Here is a 24,885-nt window from a genome sequence, read left to right on the forward strand (position 1 = left end):
ATCAAACCCCACATCAAGCTCCCCACTAGGCATGGAGCCTGCTTAAGATTCTCTCTCTCCCTGCTTAAGAGTCTCTCTTTCCCTCTCTCTTTACCCCTCCTCGACCTGCACTCACCCTCTCTCAAAATTTAAAACACACACACACACACACACACACACACACACACTAAACGTATTCCAGAGACAGCCAGCACGATGGTCATCTTTGTGAACCACAAAGCAAATTGTATAGCATAAGTATTAACTTCTAACCATAAAAGTAATCCCACTAACTAGTTTAAGAAGGAGGTAAGAGCAAAGATGGGTCCGTTTGCCTGGATATTTTTAGTTGGATGCTCTGTGCTCGGGTTGGTTGTTTCTTAGGAGCTGGCCCACAACCCCACTGAATAAGAGGCTTAAAACCAGACTAGGCTTACTTCTGCTACTTTAATTTCAAAGTTCATAAAGCCAACATTATGGCCTGATGATAGCCCCTGTCACATCAACTATAACTCTCTATGGAACTTCCATTTGCTTATCTGGCCCTTTGTTTTATTTCCAAACAAGGGAGTCACGTCACCTAGTCTTGTTGACCACCACACAGAACAGCCCGTACCTCATAACGTAAGAATGTTCTGCCCTATTGGTACAAGCCATTAAAGTTTAAAGCACAGAATAGCATTCATGTCTCCAGCTTTGGAAGAAGATAAAGCACTGACTTCATGGCCATTTGTTTCAGAATTTACTCATATTACAGCCCTGAAAACATTCCACTGTTTTGGCCCAACTGGCTTTCTGGAAGGAGGAGTGCACGCTTTTACAGCAGAACCACTGTGTAAATTCTCAGGGTTAACCGAAGTACACTCTGGTTTTGGCAAGATTCCCAACAGCTGGTGCTATGGCCCCCAGATTAAGGGCCAGTACTGTGTCAGCCATCCTCACCATCCGTGTGGCAGTGGACCAGTTTGGAAGGAGCCACTGGAGGGTTTCTCGCTTAATAGATAGCCGCAAGATTAGTAACAGAGAGTCGTAACCTTTACTGAATGGTCCAAGTACTTCTACTCATCCAGAGACCCATGAGGCAGCCGACCTCGATGTGCTGAAAAGCTGAGTGAAGGGATAATAGATTTGTTATGAGACAGAAGGTCTTGGAGCTCACAATTAACTTGCTCCAAACATTCATCTTTGTTCCCAGTCCAAAATTCATTCACATAATTCAGCCAACACCAGCTTCCAGAGAATTAACAAGTAGCTGCCAGTCCCTGCTAGGTCATTCTTTGTCAGAACATAATTCTATAAACCCCCTATTAAATTTACAAAACCTGGGTGGGGGGACCGTGTCTTCTGTGCCCTTACATTTTAGTTCCTAGCCCTGGCGAGCAGCACACTCACATAGATATTGGTGGACTGAGTTGAATAAAGATAAGCGACATACCCCAGGGCTTGGTTTTCTGACGAATCCCCGAGCTTTTGAGGAATGACCTTATGGCTCCAGTCACACCATGACCTAGAGACGAATATTCCGCTTCACAAACACACACCCCCTTCCCTCACCCCAAACCAGAAGTCAAGTGCTAGGATGCAGGTTGTCTGGAATGCACCTCCCTGGAACTCCCAGCATATGTTGACTCAATGAGTAACACTCAGACATTGACTACCACTATCTACCATCAGATAATATCTTTTTCCTCCCACTGGCCGACTGGATTTTGAACCTGAAATACCCTTAGAAGGATATTTTCATTTCAGTCCCTAATCTGGCTGCAGGCTCAGCCAGGCAGGCAGGCAGGCAGGCTACAAGGGTCACCACACGTTCCTCCTGGTTTCGGGAGGCAAAGTACAGGCCTCTCATCATCAGGAGCTTGCCAGCCAGCATCCACCCATCGCAACAACATCCATCTCTCTAAAGGCCTTACTCACCAGCCAACTTCCTCTTAAGCCTATTATGGTGAGGCAGTCAGTTCTCCCTTGTTCCTGTGGCAGGGGAGGGGGGGGTGAGGGGGGGAGGTGTGGGAGGGGGGCTACGTCGGTGGCTATTTTCTACATGTCCCAACATTGTGCTTCATTTTCTGTGTTCTGGCACCTAGCTACATGACCTGGTTTGCCACTCTCTCTTCAGCAGGGTGCTTTAAGAATTTCTTTCCCGGACGTGCCTTCCAAACACCGGTCCCCAATTTGGGGCAGCAGATAGAGATTTCATGTCAAAAGCATTCCACTCCTGAAAGGCAAGTGCCCCCTTGCTCTCCATGGACTCCTCAAATGTGGAGTAGGCAGAACGGGAAGAGAGTCAGAACGGGATCCTCTGGAGCAAGGGCCAGGGCAGAAGCCCATCTTTGCTGGGGTCTGGGATGACATTAGATCCATTCCTCTTCGTTAATTAGACTGCCAAGAATCCAAGAGTGTATCCATTACTTGTTTTCAATGAGTTTATCTTCCTAATGTGTTGTTGTTTTTAACCCTAATTTGAAATTTTTTGTTACTGTTGCATATGCTGCATCATCACGTACATACTCAATAGAACTATTTTGATGAGGCATTGATGAGAATTGAATGCTCAGCTTAAAATTTTACATATCTGATAATTGGAATAATTTATCACAGGATAGCTTCTGGTTCCTTCCATTCCAAACCTTGATTATTTTCTATTACCCACATATTTCTAGCACCGTGCCTTAGAGCCTATCCACATTGAATATCAGCTCAGTCATGGCACTGGTTGAGTCACTACAATGGGCATTGGCAGTATTTCTGGAAACCACTCCTAAATAAAAGTGGCTAGAGATATTTAACTGTACACAGAAGTGACTGGGAACCTCATAAGTAAACCCCTCTAACCTGAACTAAATGTTTGTCTAACTCCACTTCCCTTAGTCTGGTCCCCAAATGCCTGCCGCCACCAATTCAACAAGTATAATGGAGAGAAGTCACACTGGAAAGAGGCAGTGGTCTTAACTAACTATAGTTAATTTATCTTAGGTGTACAAATTTTACAAAAACTTATGACTACATGAATGAACACTTTCCTAGGGCCATCACACAGCTGTGAAAGTAAAGGGCTCTGAAGCTGAGGCTTGATTATCTTTATGTGAATCCACTCCGGCACCAACAAATCACAATAGACGCTGGGCATGAACAACCAGCTCCATCGTTTGGCACATACTGGATGAATGAGCATCCCTGAAGGCTGACTACTGACGTTCACCAATATCTATAGTTGATATAGATCTGCTCATAAAGACCAGATTCTCATTCGAACTTGTTACAAGTTCTGTTTTACCATCCTTTTTGTTGGTTAAACAGTTTGTTCTCGCCTTCCTTTAAACTCTCATTTTCTGTATTCCTGGTCTCTTTCATTTTTTATGATCTTGCAGCTTGATCTGATCATAGCAGACGTTTAAAAATATGTATTGTGTTAGAGGGATTTACAAAGGCAGGATCACAGAACAACCTATCTCCAAATGAGGACCTAAGAGTAGCTTGAGATAAAAGGCAAAACATGTAGATCATGCAAAGGAAGGTATTAAGCAAAACATTGATGACCCCAGCCAACCAAGCCATAGAGAATCCATTTACCAACCCATTTCCCACCCACAAATTGGGTCAGGAGCCAGACGTAAGGGTCTGTTCATTGGGTTTTTCCTGCACTGGAATGTAAGTGTGTTGAGAGCAGGGACTTCTCTCTTCACCTCATGTGTTCAGCATAGTACAAGTACAAGAAGCACGATCAACGGTGAATGGACGCACAAGCAAGAAATGGTTCTATTTTGTTGGTGGTTAGGAGCCACTGGAAACTTTGGCAAGTTGATTCTGGCAAAGATGAAGCAGAGGAAACCAGATCAGAGAAATTCTGGAAGAGTATTGTTTACTAAGGAAACTCATTGTGGATGCATGCTGCAGGATGTAGGGAGAGGGGGGAAAGGGAAGTGCAGCTGTAAACAGGGCCGAACATCTGGGTTTTGTTTTATACAAGAAAGTATCCAAAAAGAAGGGCTAGAACCCAAAGTAGGGAACGGAGCTGGGGAGCAGGAGGCAGGAAAGAGAGGCATCAAAATGAGGGCTGCCATAAACCCAGTGACTTAATGGGTCTGTATGAGGTGGGTCCCAGATCATTTCACATGAGCTTCTTGGCCCCTCATAGGAAAACGTTTACCTCACGGGCCAGAACACCAACACAGTGAATGAATTTCCTGATGGAAAGGAGTGACTTCACAAGAGAGACTCTTCCACCTTCCCCTGGAAGGGGAAGTTAAGGTTGTCAGAGGCACAAGGTGATGGGAGAGAAAGCAAAACATAGCACTTACAGATGGCAATGACAGAACTGGGATGCTTGACAAGGCACTGACAGGTCACGAGAGGCATTCTGGCTCAGCCATTTAATTAACGCGACACACTTTCTTTTACACTTTCCTCTAATCACAAATCATTCATTATTTTCTTCAGGGTTCTCCAGGATTGCCATCCTCCCATTTCCCTTGAGGTTTCCTAAACTGGACAAAATTATTGAACGGGTTGGAACCATGCTGGTGATCAGTGAGGGAAGATACAACCTAATTGACTCCATTTTGAATCTGTAGTTGCATCTGATCTCTTCCTGCCCTTCTACCCCAAAGGTCACAATAGTCCTTCCTTAGATGGGTGCATATTTTACCTACGGGAATACTCTGGGGTTATAACCTTTTGATTTCATCTTAATTAACTGCATTCCCTTCCCTAATTGACTAGGACTTTATTGAGAGATTTTTGTTTTTTGTTTTTTGTTTTTTTACTTTTGAGAGAGAGAAAGAGAGAGTGAGAGAACTCAAGCAGGGGAGGGGAAGAGAGAGAAGGGGACAGAGGATCCAAAGTGGGCTCAGTGATGACAGCAGAGAGCCCGATGTGGGGCTCAAACTCAAGAACAGCAGGATCATGACCTGAGCCAAAGTCTGCCGCTTAACCGACTGAGCCACCCAGGCGCCCCAGGACTATGTTGAGTTTTTATGTAACTCTCCAAGGTGCCAGCTAACACAGTGTCACACACAAATTGAATGTCCACACTAAACACTTATTCCGGTACAAGAACCAGAGAAAAGGATCCTCATTTCCTCTTAAATTAGCTCTTTCCACTTTTTTTCTTGATGCCTATTTGATTCTTTGACCTCAGCACAAAGTGAACACAAATCTAGAAAGAGTGAGAGAGAAAGAGCAGTTCATTCTGGAAGCAAAAGACAGAGCCTTTTCTATTTCATTAGCTGACAGTAAATCCTGAAATGCCATTGCCATGTTGCCTGGCAACCTAGGAAATATTGTTCTGATTAAACAAAAACTATCTGGAGTAAATTCACATTGAAATGGCTGACAAGTATTATATCATTCTGCATTCCACCATTAATACATTAGCAGCAGACACTTTGGGACAGTTCACTCCCAAGAAAACAAAAACAAATATATTGACATCACCAAGAGGCAGTCTGGGGACCAGGAAAAAAAAAAGTCCCAAGCAAGACTTAGAACCTTTGGGGAACTCAGTTTTTTTTTTCATCTGCAAAAAGAACGAGGGGAATTAATAGACTCTGACATTTTGCGATTCGAAAGTAACAGTAAAAATGGAGAGCAAAGTACCTGTCACCTTTTAGAACTGCAACATTTATTATACTTGTGTGGGCCGCGAACAGTGATACACAGACTTAAAGAGTGAAAATCATCCATCTTAACTTTAAATAAAATCCACAGTGGGGATTTGTTGGTTTCCTATAGGCTATTGATACCCTTATTATTATAAGAAACTTCCTTAATTTAGGAAGGCAGATGTTCAGCTTACGAAGTCTGCTCATCTCATTAAGACAAAAATACCTCCTAGAAATTTCTTGAAGACTATTATAGTGAGAAACCCCGGAGTCAAGGCGCTCTGGCAAAAATTAAAGCAACTTGTCTGTGGATATCGTAAGTGAATAGATTATAAAGCTATTCATAAAGAGAAGCTGCGGCTGAAAACTGTAAGCTGCAGCAACAAAGCTTTGAAGAGTATAACACAGCAGTCAAGAAGCAAAGACTCTGGGTTCAAATTCTAGCCCTGTTACTTACGGTTCGGCTGCTATTTAAACTCTCCACGTCTCAGTTTATCCATCCATACGTAGGTATAAAGGTAATAACACACCTCTCTTATGGTTATTGCAGGAATCAAATGAGTTACCAATGTCATTTGTAACATGACAAACGCGGCTGACATTTGTGGCTGACACGTAGTTAGCTGCCTTTGTTATTTAGGGCACGAGCCAGTGAACTGTTCATAGGAGTGCTAGAGTCAGATGGGCCTGGACTTAAAGCCCCACACCACTGGTTGTCAGACATGGTCCTTTGGGTAAGCTCCTTAACCTCTCTAAGCGTCAACTGCTTCATCTACAAAATGGGAATGATCCTAACCCATTTCTTGGAGCTTTTGTGAGGATTCGGTGACATGATGCTTGTGACAGGCACAGCACAACGTAGCTGCGTTCAACCATGAATCCCTACAGTCCAGGATTCACCAAGAAATTTCTCTGCGCTTTCTTTAGCTTCTCATTGTTTTTTCCACGTCATAAAAAATAATGACGTACAGCAGTCCCCTCTTATCTGTGGTTTCAGTTTCTGCACTTGCAGATCCCCACAGTCAACCGCGGTCAAAGAGTAGTGACCTGAATGTATGTCACAATGCCTACACTGATCATCTCAGTGTGTGATCATCTCATCACAGAGGCATTTTATCATCTCACATTATCACCAGAAGAAGGATGAATAGAGTACAATAAGATTTTTTGAAAGAGACCACATATTCACACAGCTCTTATTACATTATATTGTTATAATTGTTCTATTTAATTAGTAGTTAGTGCTGTTAACCTCTTACTGTGCCTAATTGATAAATGAAACTTCATCATAGGTATGTACATATAGGAGAAAACATAGTATATATAGGGTCTGGTCCTATCCAGCATTTAGGGCATCCACTGTGTGTCTTTGAACATATCCCCAATAGATAAGGCAGAACTATAGTATGCTCAGACAATTCAATGAGGAAAAAATCTCAACAAATAGCTGGTGAGAAAACTGAATATCTACATGTAAGAAAAAGAAGAAGAAGAAGAAGAAGAAGAAGAAGAAGAAGGTGGACCCCTTGCTCACACCATATACAGAAATTAACTTGAAATGGATTAAAGACCTAAATATAAGAGAATATTATTAAACTCTTGGAAAAAATAACATAGGTATAAATCTTCGTGGCCTTGGATTAGGCAATGGTTTCTTAGCTATGACACCAAAAGCACAAGCAATAACAATAAAAAAAATAGATAAATAGGATATCATCAAAATCAACAACTTCTGCCCTTGAGCTGACACCATCAAGAAGGTGAAAATACAACCCACAAAAATACTTGCAACTCATATATCTGATAAGGAAATTGTATCCAAAGTACATTAAGAACTTCTATAATTCAATAATAAAAAGGCAAATAACCCAATTAATAAATGAGCCAAGAACCTGAAGAAACATTTCCCCAGAGGAAATATGCAAAAGGTCAATGAGCACATGACGAGATGCTCAACATCCCTAGCCATCAGGGAAATGCAAATCAAAACCACAATGAGACATCATTTTACACCCACTAGGATCAATAATATAATTAAAAAGGTAGAAATAACAAGTGTTGGTGAGGATGTAGAGAAATCAGAGATGTCATCTATACCACTAGTGGGAATATAATATGCCACAGCCACTTTTGAAAAACATCTGGCAGTTTCTCAACGGGTTAAACATAGAGTTACCATATGTCCCAGTAATTCTACTCCTAGGTATATACCTGAAAGAAATAAAAACTAAAACTTGTATGCTAATGATCACAGCAACATTATTCATAATTGCCAAAAAGTGGAAATGAATGTCCATCAATGGATGAATGGTGAATAAAATGTGTCATATCCATATAATAGAACAGTGTTTGACTCTAAAAAGAAATGAAGTACTGATAAATTCTACCGGAACAAAGCTGAACACCTTGAAAGAAGCCAGTCACAGAAGACCACTGGTTGTATATGTGGATTCCGTATATAAGAAAAGTCCAGAATGGTGATGGGTCCATTAGCAATAGAAAAGTGAACAGTGGTTTCCTAGGGGTGGAGGTGTGGAGGAAAGTGGTTAGGGAGAAATGGGGAGTACCCATTAATGCTAATAGGTAGTCCTGTCTACCAGGAAGAACATTTTTGGATGGTGAAATGTTCCAGAATTGATTGTGGTGATGGCTACACAACTGAATATACTAAAAACCAAATTTTGAGTATACTAAAAACTGAATTTTACACTTTAAATAGGGGAACTACATGGTGTGTAAATGGTATCTCAATAAAGCTGTTATGAAAAATAATAATGAAAATTTCACAAGCCTCCTCAGCTTAGAAGATTAATTCTGTAGAACTTCAGATGGCCCCAGACTCATGTTCCAACAGAACAGTAGAGGCCCACAGTGGAACTGTCTAGATAGCCCCAGGGATAGACAGCAGCTGAAAGAGACTCCAGGGCCAGTTGCTGAATGCATGTGAATTCCCTATACCCCTTCCTTTCTTCAGTTTCACAGCTGGAGATTCTGTGCAGATGCAGACAAGCAGAGCAATGCCCGTCTTCCCCCCCAACAAAACAGAACTGGGTCACGCCACAAATGAGGATTCGTTTTCCTTGCTCACACCCAATCACGAGTCCCGTCTACCTAGAAGAACCCTCAAAAAAGGCCACAAGGTAGACTGTGTTTTGGAGAATGGTGTCCCAAGGAGTTGGGATTCAGGAAGTCAGAGAATGAGCCCACTGATCAACAGTGTGCAAATTGGGAAGATTCCGGTGGTGTGGTATTTGAAGATTTGCCTCAAGGGTCACCTGGATGGCTCAGTCGGTTGAGTGCCGACTTTGCCTCAGGTCATGATCTCATAATCCATGAGTTCAAGCCCTGTATCGGGCTCTGTGCTGACAGCTCAGATCCTGGAGCCTGCTTCGGATCCTGTGTCTCCCTCTCTCTCTCTGCCCCTCCCCCCCCTCTCGCTCTCAAAAATAAAAAAATAAACATAAAAATTGAAGATCTGCTTCAAAAAGAAGTCCTGAAGCTTTAAGTTTTTTAAATAAAACACACTGTTTTCACACAGTATTGTCACAAATTCCTCCTAAGCCCTAGTGGTTAGTTAAATTTTTTGGTGTGTGAGAAATGTGGGGAAAGACCTTGCAAGTTATACTGCAGCAGAAAACTACAGACTCATACAGAAATGGAAATTTTTAAAAAATCTTTCCATTCTTTTCTTTTTAATGTTTATTTATTTTTGAGAGGAAGAGTGTGAGCGGGGGAGGGGCAGAGAAAGAAGGGGACAGAGGATCTGAAGCTGGCTCTTCCCTGACAACAGTGAGCCTGATGTGAGGCTCGATCTCAGAGCCATGAGGTCATGCCATGAGCTGAAGTCAGACGCTCAACCTACTGAGCCGCCCATCTACCTCCTCCCTTCTTTTTTATTTTTCCTTGATTTAGTCTTATTTTTCTCCTTTCTTCCTTTGCCCTTTTTCCCTCTTCTTCCCTCCCATTCCTTTGCTCTCCCTTCTTTGGTCACCAGAATTTTCAATAAGAAGCTGGTGAGCATGTCAGAACACGCGCTTTGCTCTATCTTTATGCTGGTACCTTCCACGACACCTCACAAGAAACGAGCTCAAAGATAATCCTGGTTATTGGAGTTAAATGCTGCTGTACAGTGATTGCTAGGCAGACAGGTTGAGCCCAACCTCTATGGGTTTATGCTGTCTCCTTGGTTTTTGAAGCAGGAGAGATGTATCCTAGACCCCCGGCCCAGATATCTGGCTGGTGGTTTTCCAGACCAATATTCTTCATATTCGTACTTCTATTCTTTCTCAGGGTTCTTCTCTGAAAACACATGAAGGCATTTCATTCTGCTAGGTCTGAGTCTGTAGCAGGCCGTATTTTTCCAAAGATGGCCACACCATCTATCCTTATATGTTCTATCCTTATAATGTGATGTTGACACTTCCCAATAAGAGATGGGGTCTATGTTCCATCCCCTTGGGCCTAAGTGGACCTTTGTAACAATTCTACCAGTAGAGTATGGCTATGTGACTTCTGAGGCTAGGCCACAAAAGGCAATGTCACTTTCATCTGGCTCTCTTTCTCCTGGGACAAATGCATTGGTATGCATGAGCCACCATACAAGAAATCTGGCCCTCCAAAGCTGCTATGATGGAGAGACAATGACAGCGTAGGCTCTACAACATGAATGAGTGAGCCTTCAAATGATTCCAGCCTCCAACCTTCAAACCACCCTATTCAACACAAAGTGAAACAGAAAGGAGCTATCCTTGTGCAGACTGAAGATTGTGAGCAAAACAAATGTTCTTGTTTTTTAAACAGGCAAGTTTTCTTTATGGAGCCTCCTGGCACAGAATGTGTTACTATGGTGCCTCCCCCCTCTGTTACCCTTAGGCAGAAGCTGTCCCCCAGGGCTTCGATAGATCAGAGAGAAGGTTAAGTTGGCTCCTCTGAAATGCATCCAAGGTGGCATCCGAAGGACTAGACATCTTCCTCCTAGATGTCTCCAGCCAAAGGTGCCTTCTGCCCACAAAATGGAAAGGGCCAGATCGTATTCACGGCCTTTTCTATAAAGGCAAAACCAACCACAGTGGATGAATTTTCGAAACGTACTGCTGAATTAAAAACATATATAAGGAGAAAGAATACATACAGTATGACATCATCTTTATACAGCTCAAAACCAACAAAACAAAATAACATTTTATGGATATTAACAGCTAGGTTAAAATTCTGAGAAAAAGGCAAGAAAATAGTCAACGCGAAAAAATGCAGAGCAGGGATGAGATCAGGCGCATGGGTGTGATTGTAAGTGAGTAAGTGGTAAGTGATAGGTTCAAGGGTGTTTATTTGACTATGATGTTTCATAACTTACATATACATTACCTATGTTCCTCTGTGTGTGTGCGTGCACGTGTGTAAAATACTGCATAACAAAAGAACATGATTATAAAATGGATGTTCAGTTAATAAATGTTTCCCATTTTACTTTTGTAATCTTTTAAATTTTATTTTGAGAGAGAGAGAGCTCGAGCGAGAGGGGAGAGGGGCAGAGAGAGAGAGAGAGAGAGAGAGAGAAAATGCCAAGCAGGCTCCACACTCAGCACAGAGCCCAACTTGGGGCTTGATCTCACAACTGTGAGCAGAAATCAAGAGTATGATGCTCAACCAACTGAGCCACCCAGGTGTCCCTAAATGTTTCCAATTTTAAAAAACAAAACACTTGGCATCATCCAGTGAGCTGCCCAGTCCTCCCCTCACCACATGTTATGTCTCCTGATTATTTATGGGCCTTCTTGCCCCATCTACATGGGCTCTGTCCAGTTTCCAGACCTGCACCCTGCCCCCAGCACCCCTGCTGCAGCTTCCTAATTGGTCCCCTGTCCATTTCTTCCTCTCACCCTACCCAGTTTGTCCAGTGGACCTTCTTAAAGCATAACTCTAATCCTGTTTTTCATGGCTCAGTTCCCTTCAGTGACTCCTCCTGGCTCTTTTACTAAAACCCAGAGCCTGACTCTCTTAGCCCCTAGAGTCCATTTGCTCAATGCTCGGTAGGCTCCAGCCAAACCTGCTGTTTCCCATTCATGCCTCAGATCCCCCATCTTGGTGTCTTTGTCTTGTGGTTCTCCTTGCCTCTTTCCTATGTCTCCACATTTCCATCCTTAAAAATCTAGTTCCGACATCTCCACCATCACGAGGCCTTTCCTGACCCATATCTGGGACAGACGTAGACACGGCTGCTCGCGTATCTTGGCTCTGCTAGGGCTCTAGGTATTACCAAATGGGATAGCCATCACTTTTTGCCTTGCAGAATGAGTATGTTGGGTCTGTTCACTTCCCCTGCGAGACCATGGGTTTCTTTCAGGTGGAGACCGTATCTGATTCATTTCGTGTGTGTGTGTGTCCTCACAACTCCTTACACATATCAAACGTTCAACATTTTTAGAATGTCTATATTGCAAAATGAATAAGCTCCACATTAAGATGTCTCCTAGGCAAAATTATAAATTGGAGCAAACTTGTCTTTGGTGTCTCCAGCCTGCCTACTCAGTGGTCCTCCCCTCTAGGAGCTATGCCTCCCCACATAGTTACCCAGTAACTTCACACCTACTTGTCCAAACAGAACGTAGTTTTGGAAAAAGACCTGATAAATTCATACACACTACTGTATAAACTCTTTTCCTGAGAAGCACTTCTTTCGTTAACAGAAGATAAAATCAAAGAATGTATCCGTTCTGGGTTGAATGGTGTCTCCCCAAAAGTCATGGCCCCTCAGAACCTCAAATTGTGACCTTGTCTGGACATAGGGTCTTTGCAGCTGTAACTGTTAAAATGAGGTAATATTGGACTGGGTTGGGTCCTAAATCCCATAACTGGTGTCCTGATTAGAAGTCCATGAGAGATACAGAGACAGGGAAGACAGCCAGGTGAAGCACACAGGGCAGTGAGGCAGCTACAAGCCAAGGAATACCACAGAGTGCCAAAGGCCACCAGAAACCAGCAAAGGGCAAGGGAGGATTCTCCCCTAGAGCCTTCAGAGGGATTGTAGCCCTGCCAGCATGTTGATTTCAGACTTCCAGCCTCCAGAACTCTGCGGGAGGGCATCTCTGCTGTGTTGAGCCACACAGGCGCACAGGTCCTTTGCTAACCCAGGAAATGAAAACAACATCTGAAATGCTGGATTCTCGGGCACCGCTTCACCACTTAATCCTGGGAGAAGATTTCAGGGCCCCAGGAGAGACCGACACCACCTAGCCTACCTGTCCCAACCGTGGGGCATGGCAGGGGAAAATAAGGAGCAAGACTGAGATGCGGGTGAACTCGTGATCATCACTACCGACACCTTGCAAAAACGTGAAGAGCTGTGACGCCCACTTCTTTCTGCACCGGGTGTGTTCGGCTGCCTGCTGGTGGGGGCGGGGGGTGGGGGGAGCTGAGACCAAAGTCAGGAGCAGGGCTGTGAATACACGAATTAATGCAGTGGCTATCAAATTTTGGGGTCATCAATCCCTTTGGGAACATGGTACGATCTAAGGACCCTCTCCTAAAAAATACATGCACGTACCCACCAACATTTGCAAAAACTTTCAGAAGTTTCGCAGATTCCCTAGGGTAAGAGCCTTTGATCATCTAATACAGGAATGATGTGGCTAAAGTTAAACTTACAGAAGATACGCACTTCCAACGATGGTGAGTAGTTTGGTGTCTGTATACACGTGTTCAATGCAGGGTATGAGCACCAAATCCGTGGCATCAGATAGACCTTGAGTCAAATGCCAGCACTCCCCTTGACTAGGAAATGCCCTAAAATCTCTCAGCAGCAGGTGTCTCATCTGGAAAATGAGGGATAGTAACGTCCACCTCCCAGGGCTACCGTGAGAATGAAATGAAGTAGTGTAATGTCAGTTACAGGCTCCAAAATGCCCCGGACCACCCCTTCATAAGGCTTCTCTCCCTTGTAATCATTTAAATAAGCAGTTGTTCAGTGGCTGTCCACCGCACCCCCCCGCAAGGGATTATAAGCTTTGGGAGAGCTCTATTCACAACTGTAGTCCCAGGGGCTCTATCATTGTTGACAGGATTGCAATTTTGCTCAGCACGGTGCCTGGTGCATGGTATAGGCTTAATAAATAATGGCTCCTATTAACAGCCAACTCAAACTGATAAAAACAGGGAAAAATAGCTAGTCCACGAAAGGTTATCTGCCAAAAGCTTCGACCTCAGAAATGTATTGAGAAAATAAGAGGAAGAGGAAAAAATGTTGTGTCCTCTGTTGCCATCCCTAAGCAAAGAAGTAGGGGCTTCAGAGATTCAGAGTCAACCCCTCCTACAGTCTACCAGGAAATGAGATTCTTCCCCTAGTTGGGGTCCACACAGCAGCTTTTGAAACTCAACATGATCTGCGAGTCTGAATGAACAAGACACCAACTGCTGAGTGGGAGGCAACATGATCTGTGGCTAGAAGCCTAGTCCTTGCCCAGAAAGGTGTTACTTTTGATCTCCTTCAAGTATGATCAAGGTGGGTGAAGTGGTAGCTGTTGGAAGGCTGGGTGAGGTATGGGTTGGCTGAGTCAGTGCTGGCCAGGTTCCCCTTGGGAAATTCCCATGGGGAGGGGAGCGGGTGGCAGTTGTCAGCTGGGAAATTAACCAGGTGTGACCTCAAGATCAATGGGGAGATTATACTCTGCCTGTGGAAAAGCCTGGGTCTAATTAATGGATAGGACGCTGGGGTGGAAGTGAGATCTTGTGTTTGGAATGAAGTCCTTCGCCTTGGCTCTCTCGGTTTCCAAATGATACTATTTCCTACCTGTCTAGCTCATAGGAATACTGTTAAAATAAATAAAATGATAAACACACACTTTGAAAAACTGAAAAAGTACTTACAAAGTAGACAAATGAAAAATTATAAAATAATAGAGTGGGTTTTCATAGTGTGGTAGTTTTATAAGCAAAAAAGATTATAATAAAAATACTACTGAAAAATCTTCGTGCATGGCATTATTACTATTATTATGAATATTATTATTATTATTTGCCTCCACTTTGCACCAAGGAACAGATTCCCTAATTTTAGAGACTAGACCCCCAGCCAAGGAATCGGATCCTTGGGTGATCCCTGTGGCCAACAGATCCAAAGGAGCAAACAAATGTAAGAGGCCAACCCAATGATAAAAAGATGTCTTAAGCTTCCTCCCATATCCTCATCTTTAAAATAAACACACATTTCAAGTTCTCAACGCAGGTCCTAAACACAGACTGGTAAATAAATCTGCATAAAAGGACTAAAGGATAGAAGTTCAGGGTGAGGTGGGACCCCATGAAAGATATCTAATGACAAGAACTCTTTCCTTCCAGACACAGATAAACTCCCAGGACAAACTTCTCCCACAACACAGCTCCTGCCCTCTGGTTGAGTGACTGACTGCTGCGATACAAGACAAAGGATTCTTTCCCAAGACAGGAAAATGAGCAGCTTTTAATTAGTAATGATCGTCATTTTACCAGACATCAACTATGCACTATTAGTTTCCAACCCTATAACTGTGTTATTTCTAACCCAGTTTATAAATGAGATTGAATGGACACAGATGACATATAAGATCATTCTCCTTAAGAAAGGTGGCCCAGGGTTTGAACCACGGCCTGCTTGCTCTATAGGCTCACCCTTCCTTCAGCCACAGTCTCTTACAGTGAAACCCAGCACACCTGGGAGGATGAGCATAATAAGATGTGGGTCCAGCCGGGCATTTTTGCAGGCTGGGCTATGCCTCTTCTCTAAACTAGAACACTTAACACTGCCAGAGGTCCGATACTGAACTAGACAACCCCTTATTTAAGCTTCTATCCAGTAAGATGAAAACTGAAAAAACCAGACATGAAAAAAAAAAAGTATTTTAACTTTTTATTATGGAAAAAGTTCAAACACTCCCAAAAGTCAAGAAAGTGGTATAATTTAAGTCCCCTGTACCATGACCCAGATCCATCTACTATTGACATTTTGCTATCATTGTGTTATTGAGTCCTCTCACTTTCTGGAGTATTTTAAGCCATTCCCAGACCTTATATTATCCTATCTGTAAGTATTTCAGTATTGATCCTAATATATAAAGACTTAAACTTAACATGACAACAGATCCATTGCCACTCTTAAGACAAGCAATAATTGGGGCGCCTGGGTGGCTCAGTCGGTTAAGTGGCCGACTTCGGCTCAGGTCATGATCTCATGGTCCGTGAGTTCAAGCCCTGTGTCCAGGCCGCTCAGAGCCTGGAGCCTGCTTTGGATTTTGTGCCCCCCCACCACACCGTCCCATGTCTGCCAGTCCCCAACTCATGCTCTGTCTCGCTCCGTCTCTCAAAAATAAATAAATGTTAAAAAAATTTTTTTAAAAGAAAAGCAATAATAATTCCTTAATATTGTTTCTTAATGTACTCGATTTTCCCCAATTGTCTCTAAAATGTCTCTTTCAGTTAAGTTACTGAATTCAGTCCCCATTTTACAGAAATCTGGTCATTTCAGTCCTATACAATTTCTTTTTTGGGGAAAAAAATGTCATAAGTAAGGGAACACTATAGGTGGGTGGTCAAAGACGTTCCTTCCGTGATGAACTCAGGCAGCGAGAACTCAGGCATTATCCAAGCAGTGTACTTCATGTGGGTTGAAATCATTCCAGTGTTATGAACTGATTCCCATCTCCACTGCAGGCACAGGGTGGATTTTCATTGTAATGAACAATGCGTGGACGGATGAGGGAAACAGAATGTGCGTGGAACGGGTGAGAAGTGAACTCTGTGACCACCTCAAGAGTCCATGTGATTGCTCTGAAGTAAAAGAAGTGTTTCTTAAAAATAAATAAATGAATAAATTTATGCAGCACTAACAATAACTGCAAACTCTCAGCTGAAATATGCAAATACTTTATAAAGAATAAGTTTGATCCTCTCCTTCTTTTAGAAAACAAGAAGTGTGGTGAAGCCATTTTGTGTTTTGTAACTAACACAAGAGAAAATGAGTAGCAGATAAACAATATTTGCACTCCCTCTGGGCCTCAGTTTCTTTAGCTTCAAAATGGTGGTGTTGAACATGGGAGTGATGAGCCATAAAAAGCTCCTCCTGTTAACCATCTGTGGTGGGTACTGAGCTGTGCCACTACATACCCCCTTCAAGACTGGGACACTCCTTCCCCAGGTGGAGCCTTGACTGCTGCTGATTCACAGCCGAGTCCCTCCCCAGGATCTACTCTTGGCTCAAATTCGTATCTCTTTTCTAGGGGTCGCCAACAACCGTTGACTAGATGATGAGGAAAGTATTAAGGCCCTGGCCACACCCCTCAACAGAGAAAACCCTAAAGAACATCCTCTTTTAGGATTGCCATGAGTTCTGTTGCCACTGCATCACAGTCCAGCATCTCCTTCTGTCCAGTCCCACCCCCGCCCCTTAACCCTAACAGGTAATGTCCGAAGGAGTGCTCCCCAATAAACCTGCCCACACAGCTTCAGAGTCCGTTTCCTGGAAACTGACCTACAATAGTATCTGTGATTCCGTGATGTACGGGTCATCAGCTGGGGCCCTGGTGCACTTACCTGACTCCTTAACCCCAACATCGATGGCTGAAGTGCAACTGATAACAGTCAGGAAGTAGGTGGCTCCCTTTTGAATATAAGAGTTCTGAGGCCACCAAAGCTGAGAAAAACACACTCAGACCAAGTTAGCAACCCAAATTCCTCAAGGGTCAGATTATTTTCACCATCCTGTGCAATTAAAACTGTCATCCACAGTTGCGAACCCAGAAAGAGTGATTAGCAAAACTACTGGAAAATGATAAGGCTGACAATATTTGCACATAATAATCAACACAACAGTCAGGGTGAGCCTGTAAAACCAAAGTCAGGTCGCATCACCCCCTATGCCCAAAACCCTCCAAAGGGAAGCCATGCTTCCTATCTCACTCTAAATGTAATCCCAAATTCCTACCTTGGATTCTAAGACCTAATAGGCTGAATGCCTCTCTGACCTCATAACCTACAACTCTCTCCCTTACCCACTCCGCAAAAACTAACCCTGGCCTCTTGCTACTGCCTGGACATTCCAAGCCCACTCCTGCCTCGAGGCTTTTTGCCTTTGTGGTTCCTTCCGCCTGAGTGCTCTTCCCCCAAAGAGCTCCACTCTCACTTCCTTCAGGTCTCCCATGAAATCCCTCTTCCTGCCTTCCTGCCTCTTCCATAGAAGGTTCTTCAAAATAGGTCACACACCTCCAGAAACACAAAATCTTTCTAAGGATTACCTAGGCACTTACACAGTTTTAAGGAAATGCTTTTCAGAGCCTCCAGTTCTACCCGCATCTTTTCTTAAACTGTTCGACTTGAGTTTGACCAGGATCGAGTACCTTACAAATTCCCTCTACTCACCTCCTCCTTCATAATAAATCTTCCTGCCACTTTACAAAAGAAATATTTACTTCTCCCTCATCCCAAATCTAATAATGATGCATTGTCCATGCAGAACCTCCAGCTTGCCTGGTGAAGATCTATCTACTTGAAATGTTGAGTTTGTGTTTGGGAAAGTGCAAGATGCTTGCAATTCAAGTAGTTTCTAAATAATTGATTTCAACAAAAGGGAAGGAGTTCCTGATAGAGTTATTCACTCTAGATACCTAAAAATAATTTTTTATGAAAGATCACCAAGTGATTTTTGGCATTTAACTCAGGAGATCAGAGAATTGAGTAACATTGCTCTAACAGAACCCTTTCACTCCGATCTGCTTATGTATGCAGACAAGATTTCTTAGCAATTACATCTATAAAAATAAAAAATAGTAACAGAATTGATGGTGACTCTTGTATCATTCAGGCAATAAGTCATATTCAGCCATGGGTATTTGAACTAATTGTGATATTAAAAGGGGAACAAAGTCTCTTTTATTACAAGATATATTTACAATAAAAATTTTGCTTTATATTTATAAGAAAGTATTAAGATTTTTAAGCATAAAAATATGTTATATTAAGATAGAATTCTGAGATGGAAATATAAGTTCAAAGAGAAAAAGAAATGATAAATATTCCAATAGTTAAAAATGAGCTTGTTTATGTAGTTTTAAAATGGATAATGGTAGTTTTAAAATGGATAAATATAAGAAAAGAAAAATACAGACCAATACCTCTCATAAACATAAGCACAAAATATTAGCAAATCAAATACAACAGTGTATAAAAGGAATTATACAGCATAACCAAGAAGGGTTTCTTCTACATACGTAAGTCTGTTTCAGCATTCAAAAATCAATGTAACCTACCACATCAAAAGACTAAAGAACAAATACATGATTTTATCAATTGATGGAGAAAAAGCATTTGACAAAATCCAACACTCAACTCTCAGCAAACGAGGAATAGAGAGAAATTTCCTCAACTTGATAAAAAGCATCTACAAAAATCTCGCAGCTATTTTATTTAATGGTGAGAAACTAGATGCTTTCTCCCTAAGATTAGGAACAAGGTGAGAATGTTCCCTTTCACCACTCATAATCGGCATCATACTGGAAGTCTTAAATAATGCAATAATATGGGGAAAAGGAAATAAAAAGCATGCAAATTGTGAAGGAAGAAATAGAACTTTGTTTGCAGATGACATGATTGTCTATGTAGAAAAATCCCAAAGAATTGCAAAAAATCTCTTAGAACTAATAATTGAGTGTAGCAAGTTTGCAGGACATAAGCTTAATATAGAAAAGTCAATTGTCGGGGTAGGTGCCTTGGTGGCTCAGTCAGTTAAGTGTCTGATTCTTGGTTTCAGCTCAGGTCATGATTTCAAGGTTCATGGCATCGAGTCCTGCATCAGGCTCTATGCTGACAGCATGGACCCTACTTAGGATTCTCTCTCACTCATTCTCTCTGCCCCTCTCCCGCTCTAAATAAATAAATAAATAAATAAGCATTTAAAAAAAGAAAAGAAAAGGCATTTGTTTTCCTATTCCAGCAATTAGCAACTGGAATTTGAAGTTTAAAAAAAAAGTCATCTACAAAAGCACCAAAAAGAAATGAAACATTAGGTATAAATTTAACAAATTATATTCCTTGTCTATATGCAGAAAACTATAAAACTCTGATGAAAGACATCAAAGATCAAGATCTTTCATGAATTGAAAGACTCTATATTGTCAAGATGTCAATTCCTCCCAAACTGATCTATAGATTCAATGCAACCCCAAATAATATTCCAGCAAGCTTCTTTGTAGATATTGACAAAATGCCTCTAAAGTTTATATGGAAAGGCAAAGACAGAACAGCCACCACAATATTAAAGAAAAAGAACAAATTTAGAAGACTAGCACTGTCTGATTTCAAGTCTTACAACAAAGCTACAGTAACGAAGACAACAGGGTATGGGCAAAAGAATAGACACATACACCAACAGAACAGAATACACAGCTCAGAAATAGACCAATACAAATATAATCAGCGGATCTTTGACAAAGGAGTATAGGTAATCCAGTGGAGAAAGGACAGTCTTGTCAACAAATGGTGCTGAAAGAACGGAACATTCATATACAAAAACACAGACCTAGATATAGACTTTTTACCTTTGACAAAAATTAACTCAAAATAGAATACAGACCTAAATGTAAATGCAAACAAATGTGCAAAACTGCTAGAAGAAAATATAGGTGAAAATCTAAGTGATCTGGGATTTAGCAATGAGTTTTTAGATGTAACACCAAAGCGTGATTCAAGTGAGAAAACAAATGATAAACTGGGCTTTATTAAAGTTAAAAACTGTGAAACACGCTGTTTAGAATATTGAAAGATGGGGTGACTGGGTGTCTCGGTTGAGCATCCAGCTCTGAATTTTAGCTCAGGTCATGATCTCATGGGTTCATGGGACTGAGCTCTCTAACCCCTCTCCCTCTCTCAAAATAAATAAAATAAACTTTAAAAAAATCAGTTAGGAGGTTGGGGGATACCAGGATGGAATTCAGAATGTGATAAAACAATCTAACTGTATCATGAATGTATAAAATGACCTCACTTAAAGGGGTGTGGGAAGATGTTGTCCTAATAACTTTGGAAAAGAGTGGAATCTGTAAGACTAAAGGCAAAAGAAATTGCTAAGCACGGTACATTGGTGGTTAAAGCTGCTTCCCACATGAGTACAGGATAACAATTTTGATATTTCTATATATCTATACCAGAATTAAACAATTAAGTAAATGAATGGTGAATGATAGAGGTGCCTGGGTGGCTCGTCTGTTAAGTGTCTGACTCTTGGTATCAGCTTAGGTCATAATCTCACAGTTCATGGATTCAAGCCCCACGTCAGGCTCTGAACTGTCAGTGCAGAGCAAGCTTGGGATCCTCTCTCTCTCCCTCTCTCTGCCCCTCCTCTACTCGCACTCTCTCTCTCTCTCAAAATAAATAGATACACTTAAAAAAAATGAATGGTGGATGATGGGAGCCAGGTTACTGTTATACACAAGCAAGGGGAGTGATCCATGAGGTAATGGACTAGAGTTGGAGATACCAACAGAAACTCATGTTTGGCCTAATATGGATGCATATGGTTGTACAGAGAATTGTTATTGGTACGTTTATGTGCACGGCTTAGTATACACACATATATTTCCTGCTCTGTCACCTTGGATGAGTGATGACACACAGAGGCAACAAGTACACCCAGTACCCAGATCTCGGCTTCATTTTTTTAAAGGTCAAACTGACAAATAAATCATAAAATATTTGAAGTGTACCATGTGATGACAGGGTATATGTATACATTGTGAGACGAACACCCTCTCATTGAGCTAATTAACACATCCTCACATATTTTGGGGTTTTTTGTTGTTGTTTTTTTTTGGTGAGAACATTTTTCTATTCACTTAGCAAATCTCAATTGTATGACACAGGGCTATCAGTTACAGTCACCATGTTATACATTAGATCCTTAGGCCATATTCATCTGATAACTGGAAGTTTGTCATCTTTTACCAGCCTCTTCCTATTTCCTCCACCCCCATCCCCTGGTGACCACTTTTCTACTCTCCATTTGTGAGTTTGGCTTTAATCAGTTTTTCAAATTCCACATTTCAAATTCCACTGCATGATACCATGCAGTGTTTTTCTTTCTCTCTTTGGCTTATTTCACTCAGCTCACGCCCTCCAGGTTTACTCATGTTGTCACTAATAGCAGTGTTCCTTTTTTTTTTTTAAGTTTGAAAAGCATTACATTGTAATGATAAGAAAAAAATTTTGTAACTATGGTGACAGAAACTAACTAGACTTATTGTAATGATTATTTTGCAATATGTACAAATACCAAATCATTATGTTGTACACGTGAAACTAATAAAATGTTATATGTCAATTATACCTCAATAAAAACCCTTACCTCAGTTAGCCTACAAAATGGGAGAATATATTTGCAAAAGGCATATCTGATAAGGAGTTAGTATTCAAAATCTATAAAGAACTTATCAAACTCAACACCCAAAAAACAAATAACCCAGTGAAGAAATGGGCAGAAGACACGAATAGATACTTTTCCAGAGAAGACATCCAGATGGCCAACAGACACATGAAAAGATGCTCAACGTCACTCATCATCAGGGAAATACAAATCAAAACCACAATGAGATACCAATTCACACCTGTCACAATGGCTAAAATTAACAACTCAGGAAACATGTTGGCAAGGATGCAGAGAAAGGGGAACACCCATGCACTGTTGGTGGGAATGCAAACTGTTACAGCCACTCTGGAGAACAGTATAGAAGAACTTGAGAACAGTTTCCTCAAGAAACTAAAAATAGAACTACCCTATGATCCAGCAATTGCACTATTAGGTATTTACCCAAAGGATGCAAAAATACAGATCCAAAGGGGTGCATGCACCCCAATGTTTATAACAATAGCCAAACTATGGAGATAGCCCAAATGTCCATCAACTGATGAATGGGTAAAGAAGATTTGGCATACATATACAATGGAATATTATCCATCCATCCAAAAGAATGAAACCTTGCCATTTGCAGTGATGTGGATGGAGCTAGAATCTATTATGCTAAGTGAAATAAGTCAATCAGAGAAAGACAAATACCATATGATTTCACTCGTGTGAAATTTAAGAAACAAAACAGATGAACATATGGGAAGGGGGTGAAGAGAATAGAGGGAAACAAACCACAAAAAAACTCTTAATGATAAAGAACAAACTATGGGTTGATAGAGGGAGGGGGGTGGGAGATAGTCTAGGTGGATGATGGGTACTAAGGAGGGCACTTATGATGAACAATGAGTGTTGTATGTAAGTGATGAATCACTGAATTCTACTCCTGAAACCAATGTTGCACTGTATGTTAACTAACTAAAATTTAACTTTAAAAAAGAGGAAAAATAAAATAATGCTTAAAAAAAAACCCTTACTTCACACCATACACAAAAATTAAGTAAAAATGGATCCAAGACCTAAATATGAAAGCTAAAATTTTAAAACTTCTGGAAGGAAGCATAAAAGAAAATCTACATGACACTGGGGTAGGAAAAAATTGGGAAAATCACCCCAAAAATATGATCCATAAAAGAACTATTAAATTAGGGGCGCCTGGGTGGCTCAGTCGGTTGAGCGTCCGACTTTGGCTCAGGTTACGATCTCACGGTCCGTGAGTTCGAGCCCCGCATCGGGCTCTGGGCTGATGGCTCAGAGCCTGGAGCCTGCTTCTGATTCTGTGTCTCCCTCTCTCTCTGCCCCTCCCCCGTTCATGCTCTGTCTCTCTCTGTTTCAAAAATAAATAAATGTTAAAAAAAAAATTAGAAAAATAAATAAATAAAAGAACTATTAAATTAGACTTCACCAAAATTAAAACCTTTTGCACTTCAAAAGACACCATTAAGGAAAAGAGAAGATAAGCCCCAGTATGGGAGAAAATATTTGTAAGTCATATATCTGATAAAGGATTTGTATCTAGAACATATAAAGAACTTACAGAACTCAATCACAAGAAGATGAAAACCCAATATCTAAAATGAGACAAAAGATTTAAATAGACATTTTGCCAAAGAAAATATGCAAATGGCCCCTAAGCACTTGAAAAGATGTTCAACACTAGAGCAATGCAAATTAAAGCCAAAATGAGAAAACACCTGACGCCCACTACAATGGCTATAATCAAAGAGTCAGATCGGAACAAGGCAAAGTAAATGTTGGCAAGTGTGTGGGGAAACTGGAACCCAGATACGTGGCTAGTGGGAGTATGAAATGATACAATCATTTTGAAAACAGTTGGACAGCTTTCTTTTTTTTTTTTTAACGTTTATTTTTGAAGGAGAGAGAGAGTACATGTGAGCATGAGTGGGGGAGGGACAGAGAAAGAGGGAGACACAGAATCCGAAGCAGGCTGCAGGCTCTGAGCCATCAGCACAGAGCCTGATGCGGGGCTCAAACCCATGAACTGTGAAATCATGACCTGGGCCAAAGTCGGATGCTTAACCGACTGAGCCACCCAGGCGCCCCTGGACAACTTCATAAAATGGTTGCTTCAAATGTTGAATATTAACTTATCAGGTGACCTAGCCAATTCATACCTAGGTGTCTGCCCAAGAGAAATTAAAACATATGTTCATAGAAAGATGTGTATGAGAATATTCATAGCAGCATTATTCATAATGGCCAAAATTTGAAAATAACCCAAATGTCGATAAGCTGGCAAAAGATACACAAAATTATGTTATATCCGCGTAATGGAACACTATTCAGCAGTAAAAAGAAACAGACTGCTGGGAGGTGCCGCGACAGGGATAAACCTCAAAAACATTATGCTACGTGAAAGGAGCAAGATGCAGAAAACTACCTACTGATGACTCCATTCATATAAAATGTCCAGGTAAGGGCAATCTATAAATAAGCCAGAAAGCAAAATCATGTTTGTTTGGGCCTGGGGATTGAATGCAAACTAATAAAAGAATCTTCTGAAAGTGGTAAAAAATTTCAAAATTGTATCTTGGTGATGGTTGTGCAATTCTATATATTTACTAAACATCATGTAATTGTACATTTAACATGAGTGGACTTATGATATGTAAATTATACCTCAGTAAAGCTGTTGAAAAACTACTTCCTAAAAATGGAATTTTAATAAAAGCAAATAAACCCAAATTTGTATGCTTTAGTGGAGTACTCACACAAAGAGATTATTTCCAAATGACTTTAAAACTCAGTGATATTATTTGGGGCACCTGGGTGGCTCACTCAGTTGAGCGTCCGACTTCGGCTCAGGTCATGATCTCACAGCTCATGGGTTTGAGCCCTGCGTGGAACTGTGTGTTGACAGCTCAG

Source organism: Acinonyx jubatus, chromosome A1 (genome assembly GCF_027475565.1).
Source record: "Acinonyx jubatus isolate Ajub_Pintada_27869175 chromosome A1, VMU_Ajub_asm_v1.0, whole genome shotgun sequence".
Classification (NCBI taxonomy): domain Eukaryota; kingdom Metazoa; phylum Chordata; class Mammalia; order Carnivora; family Felidae; genus Acinonyx; species Acinonyx jubatus.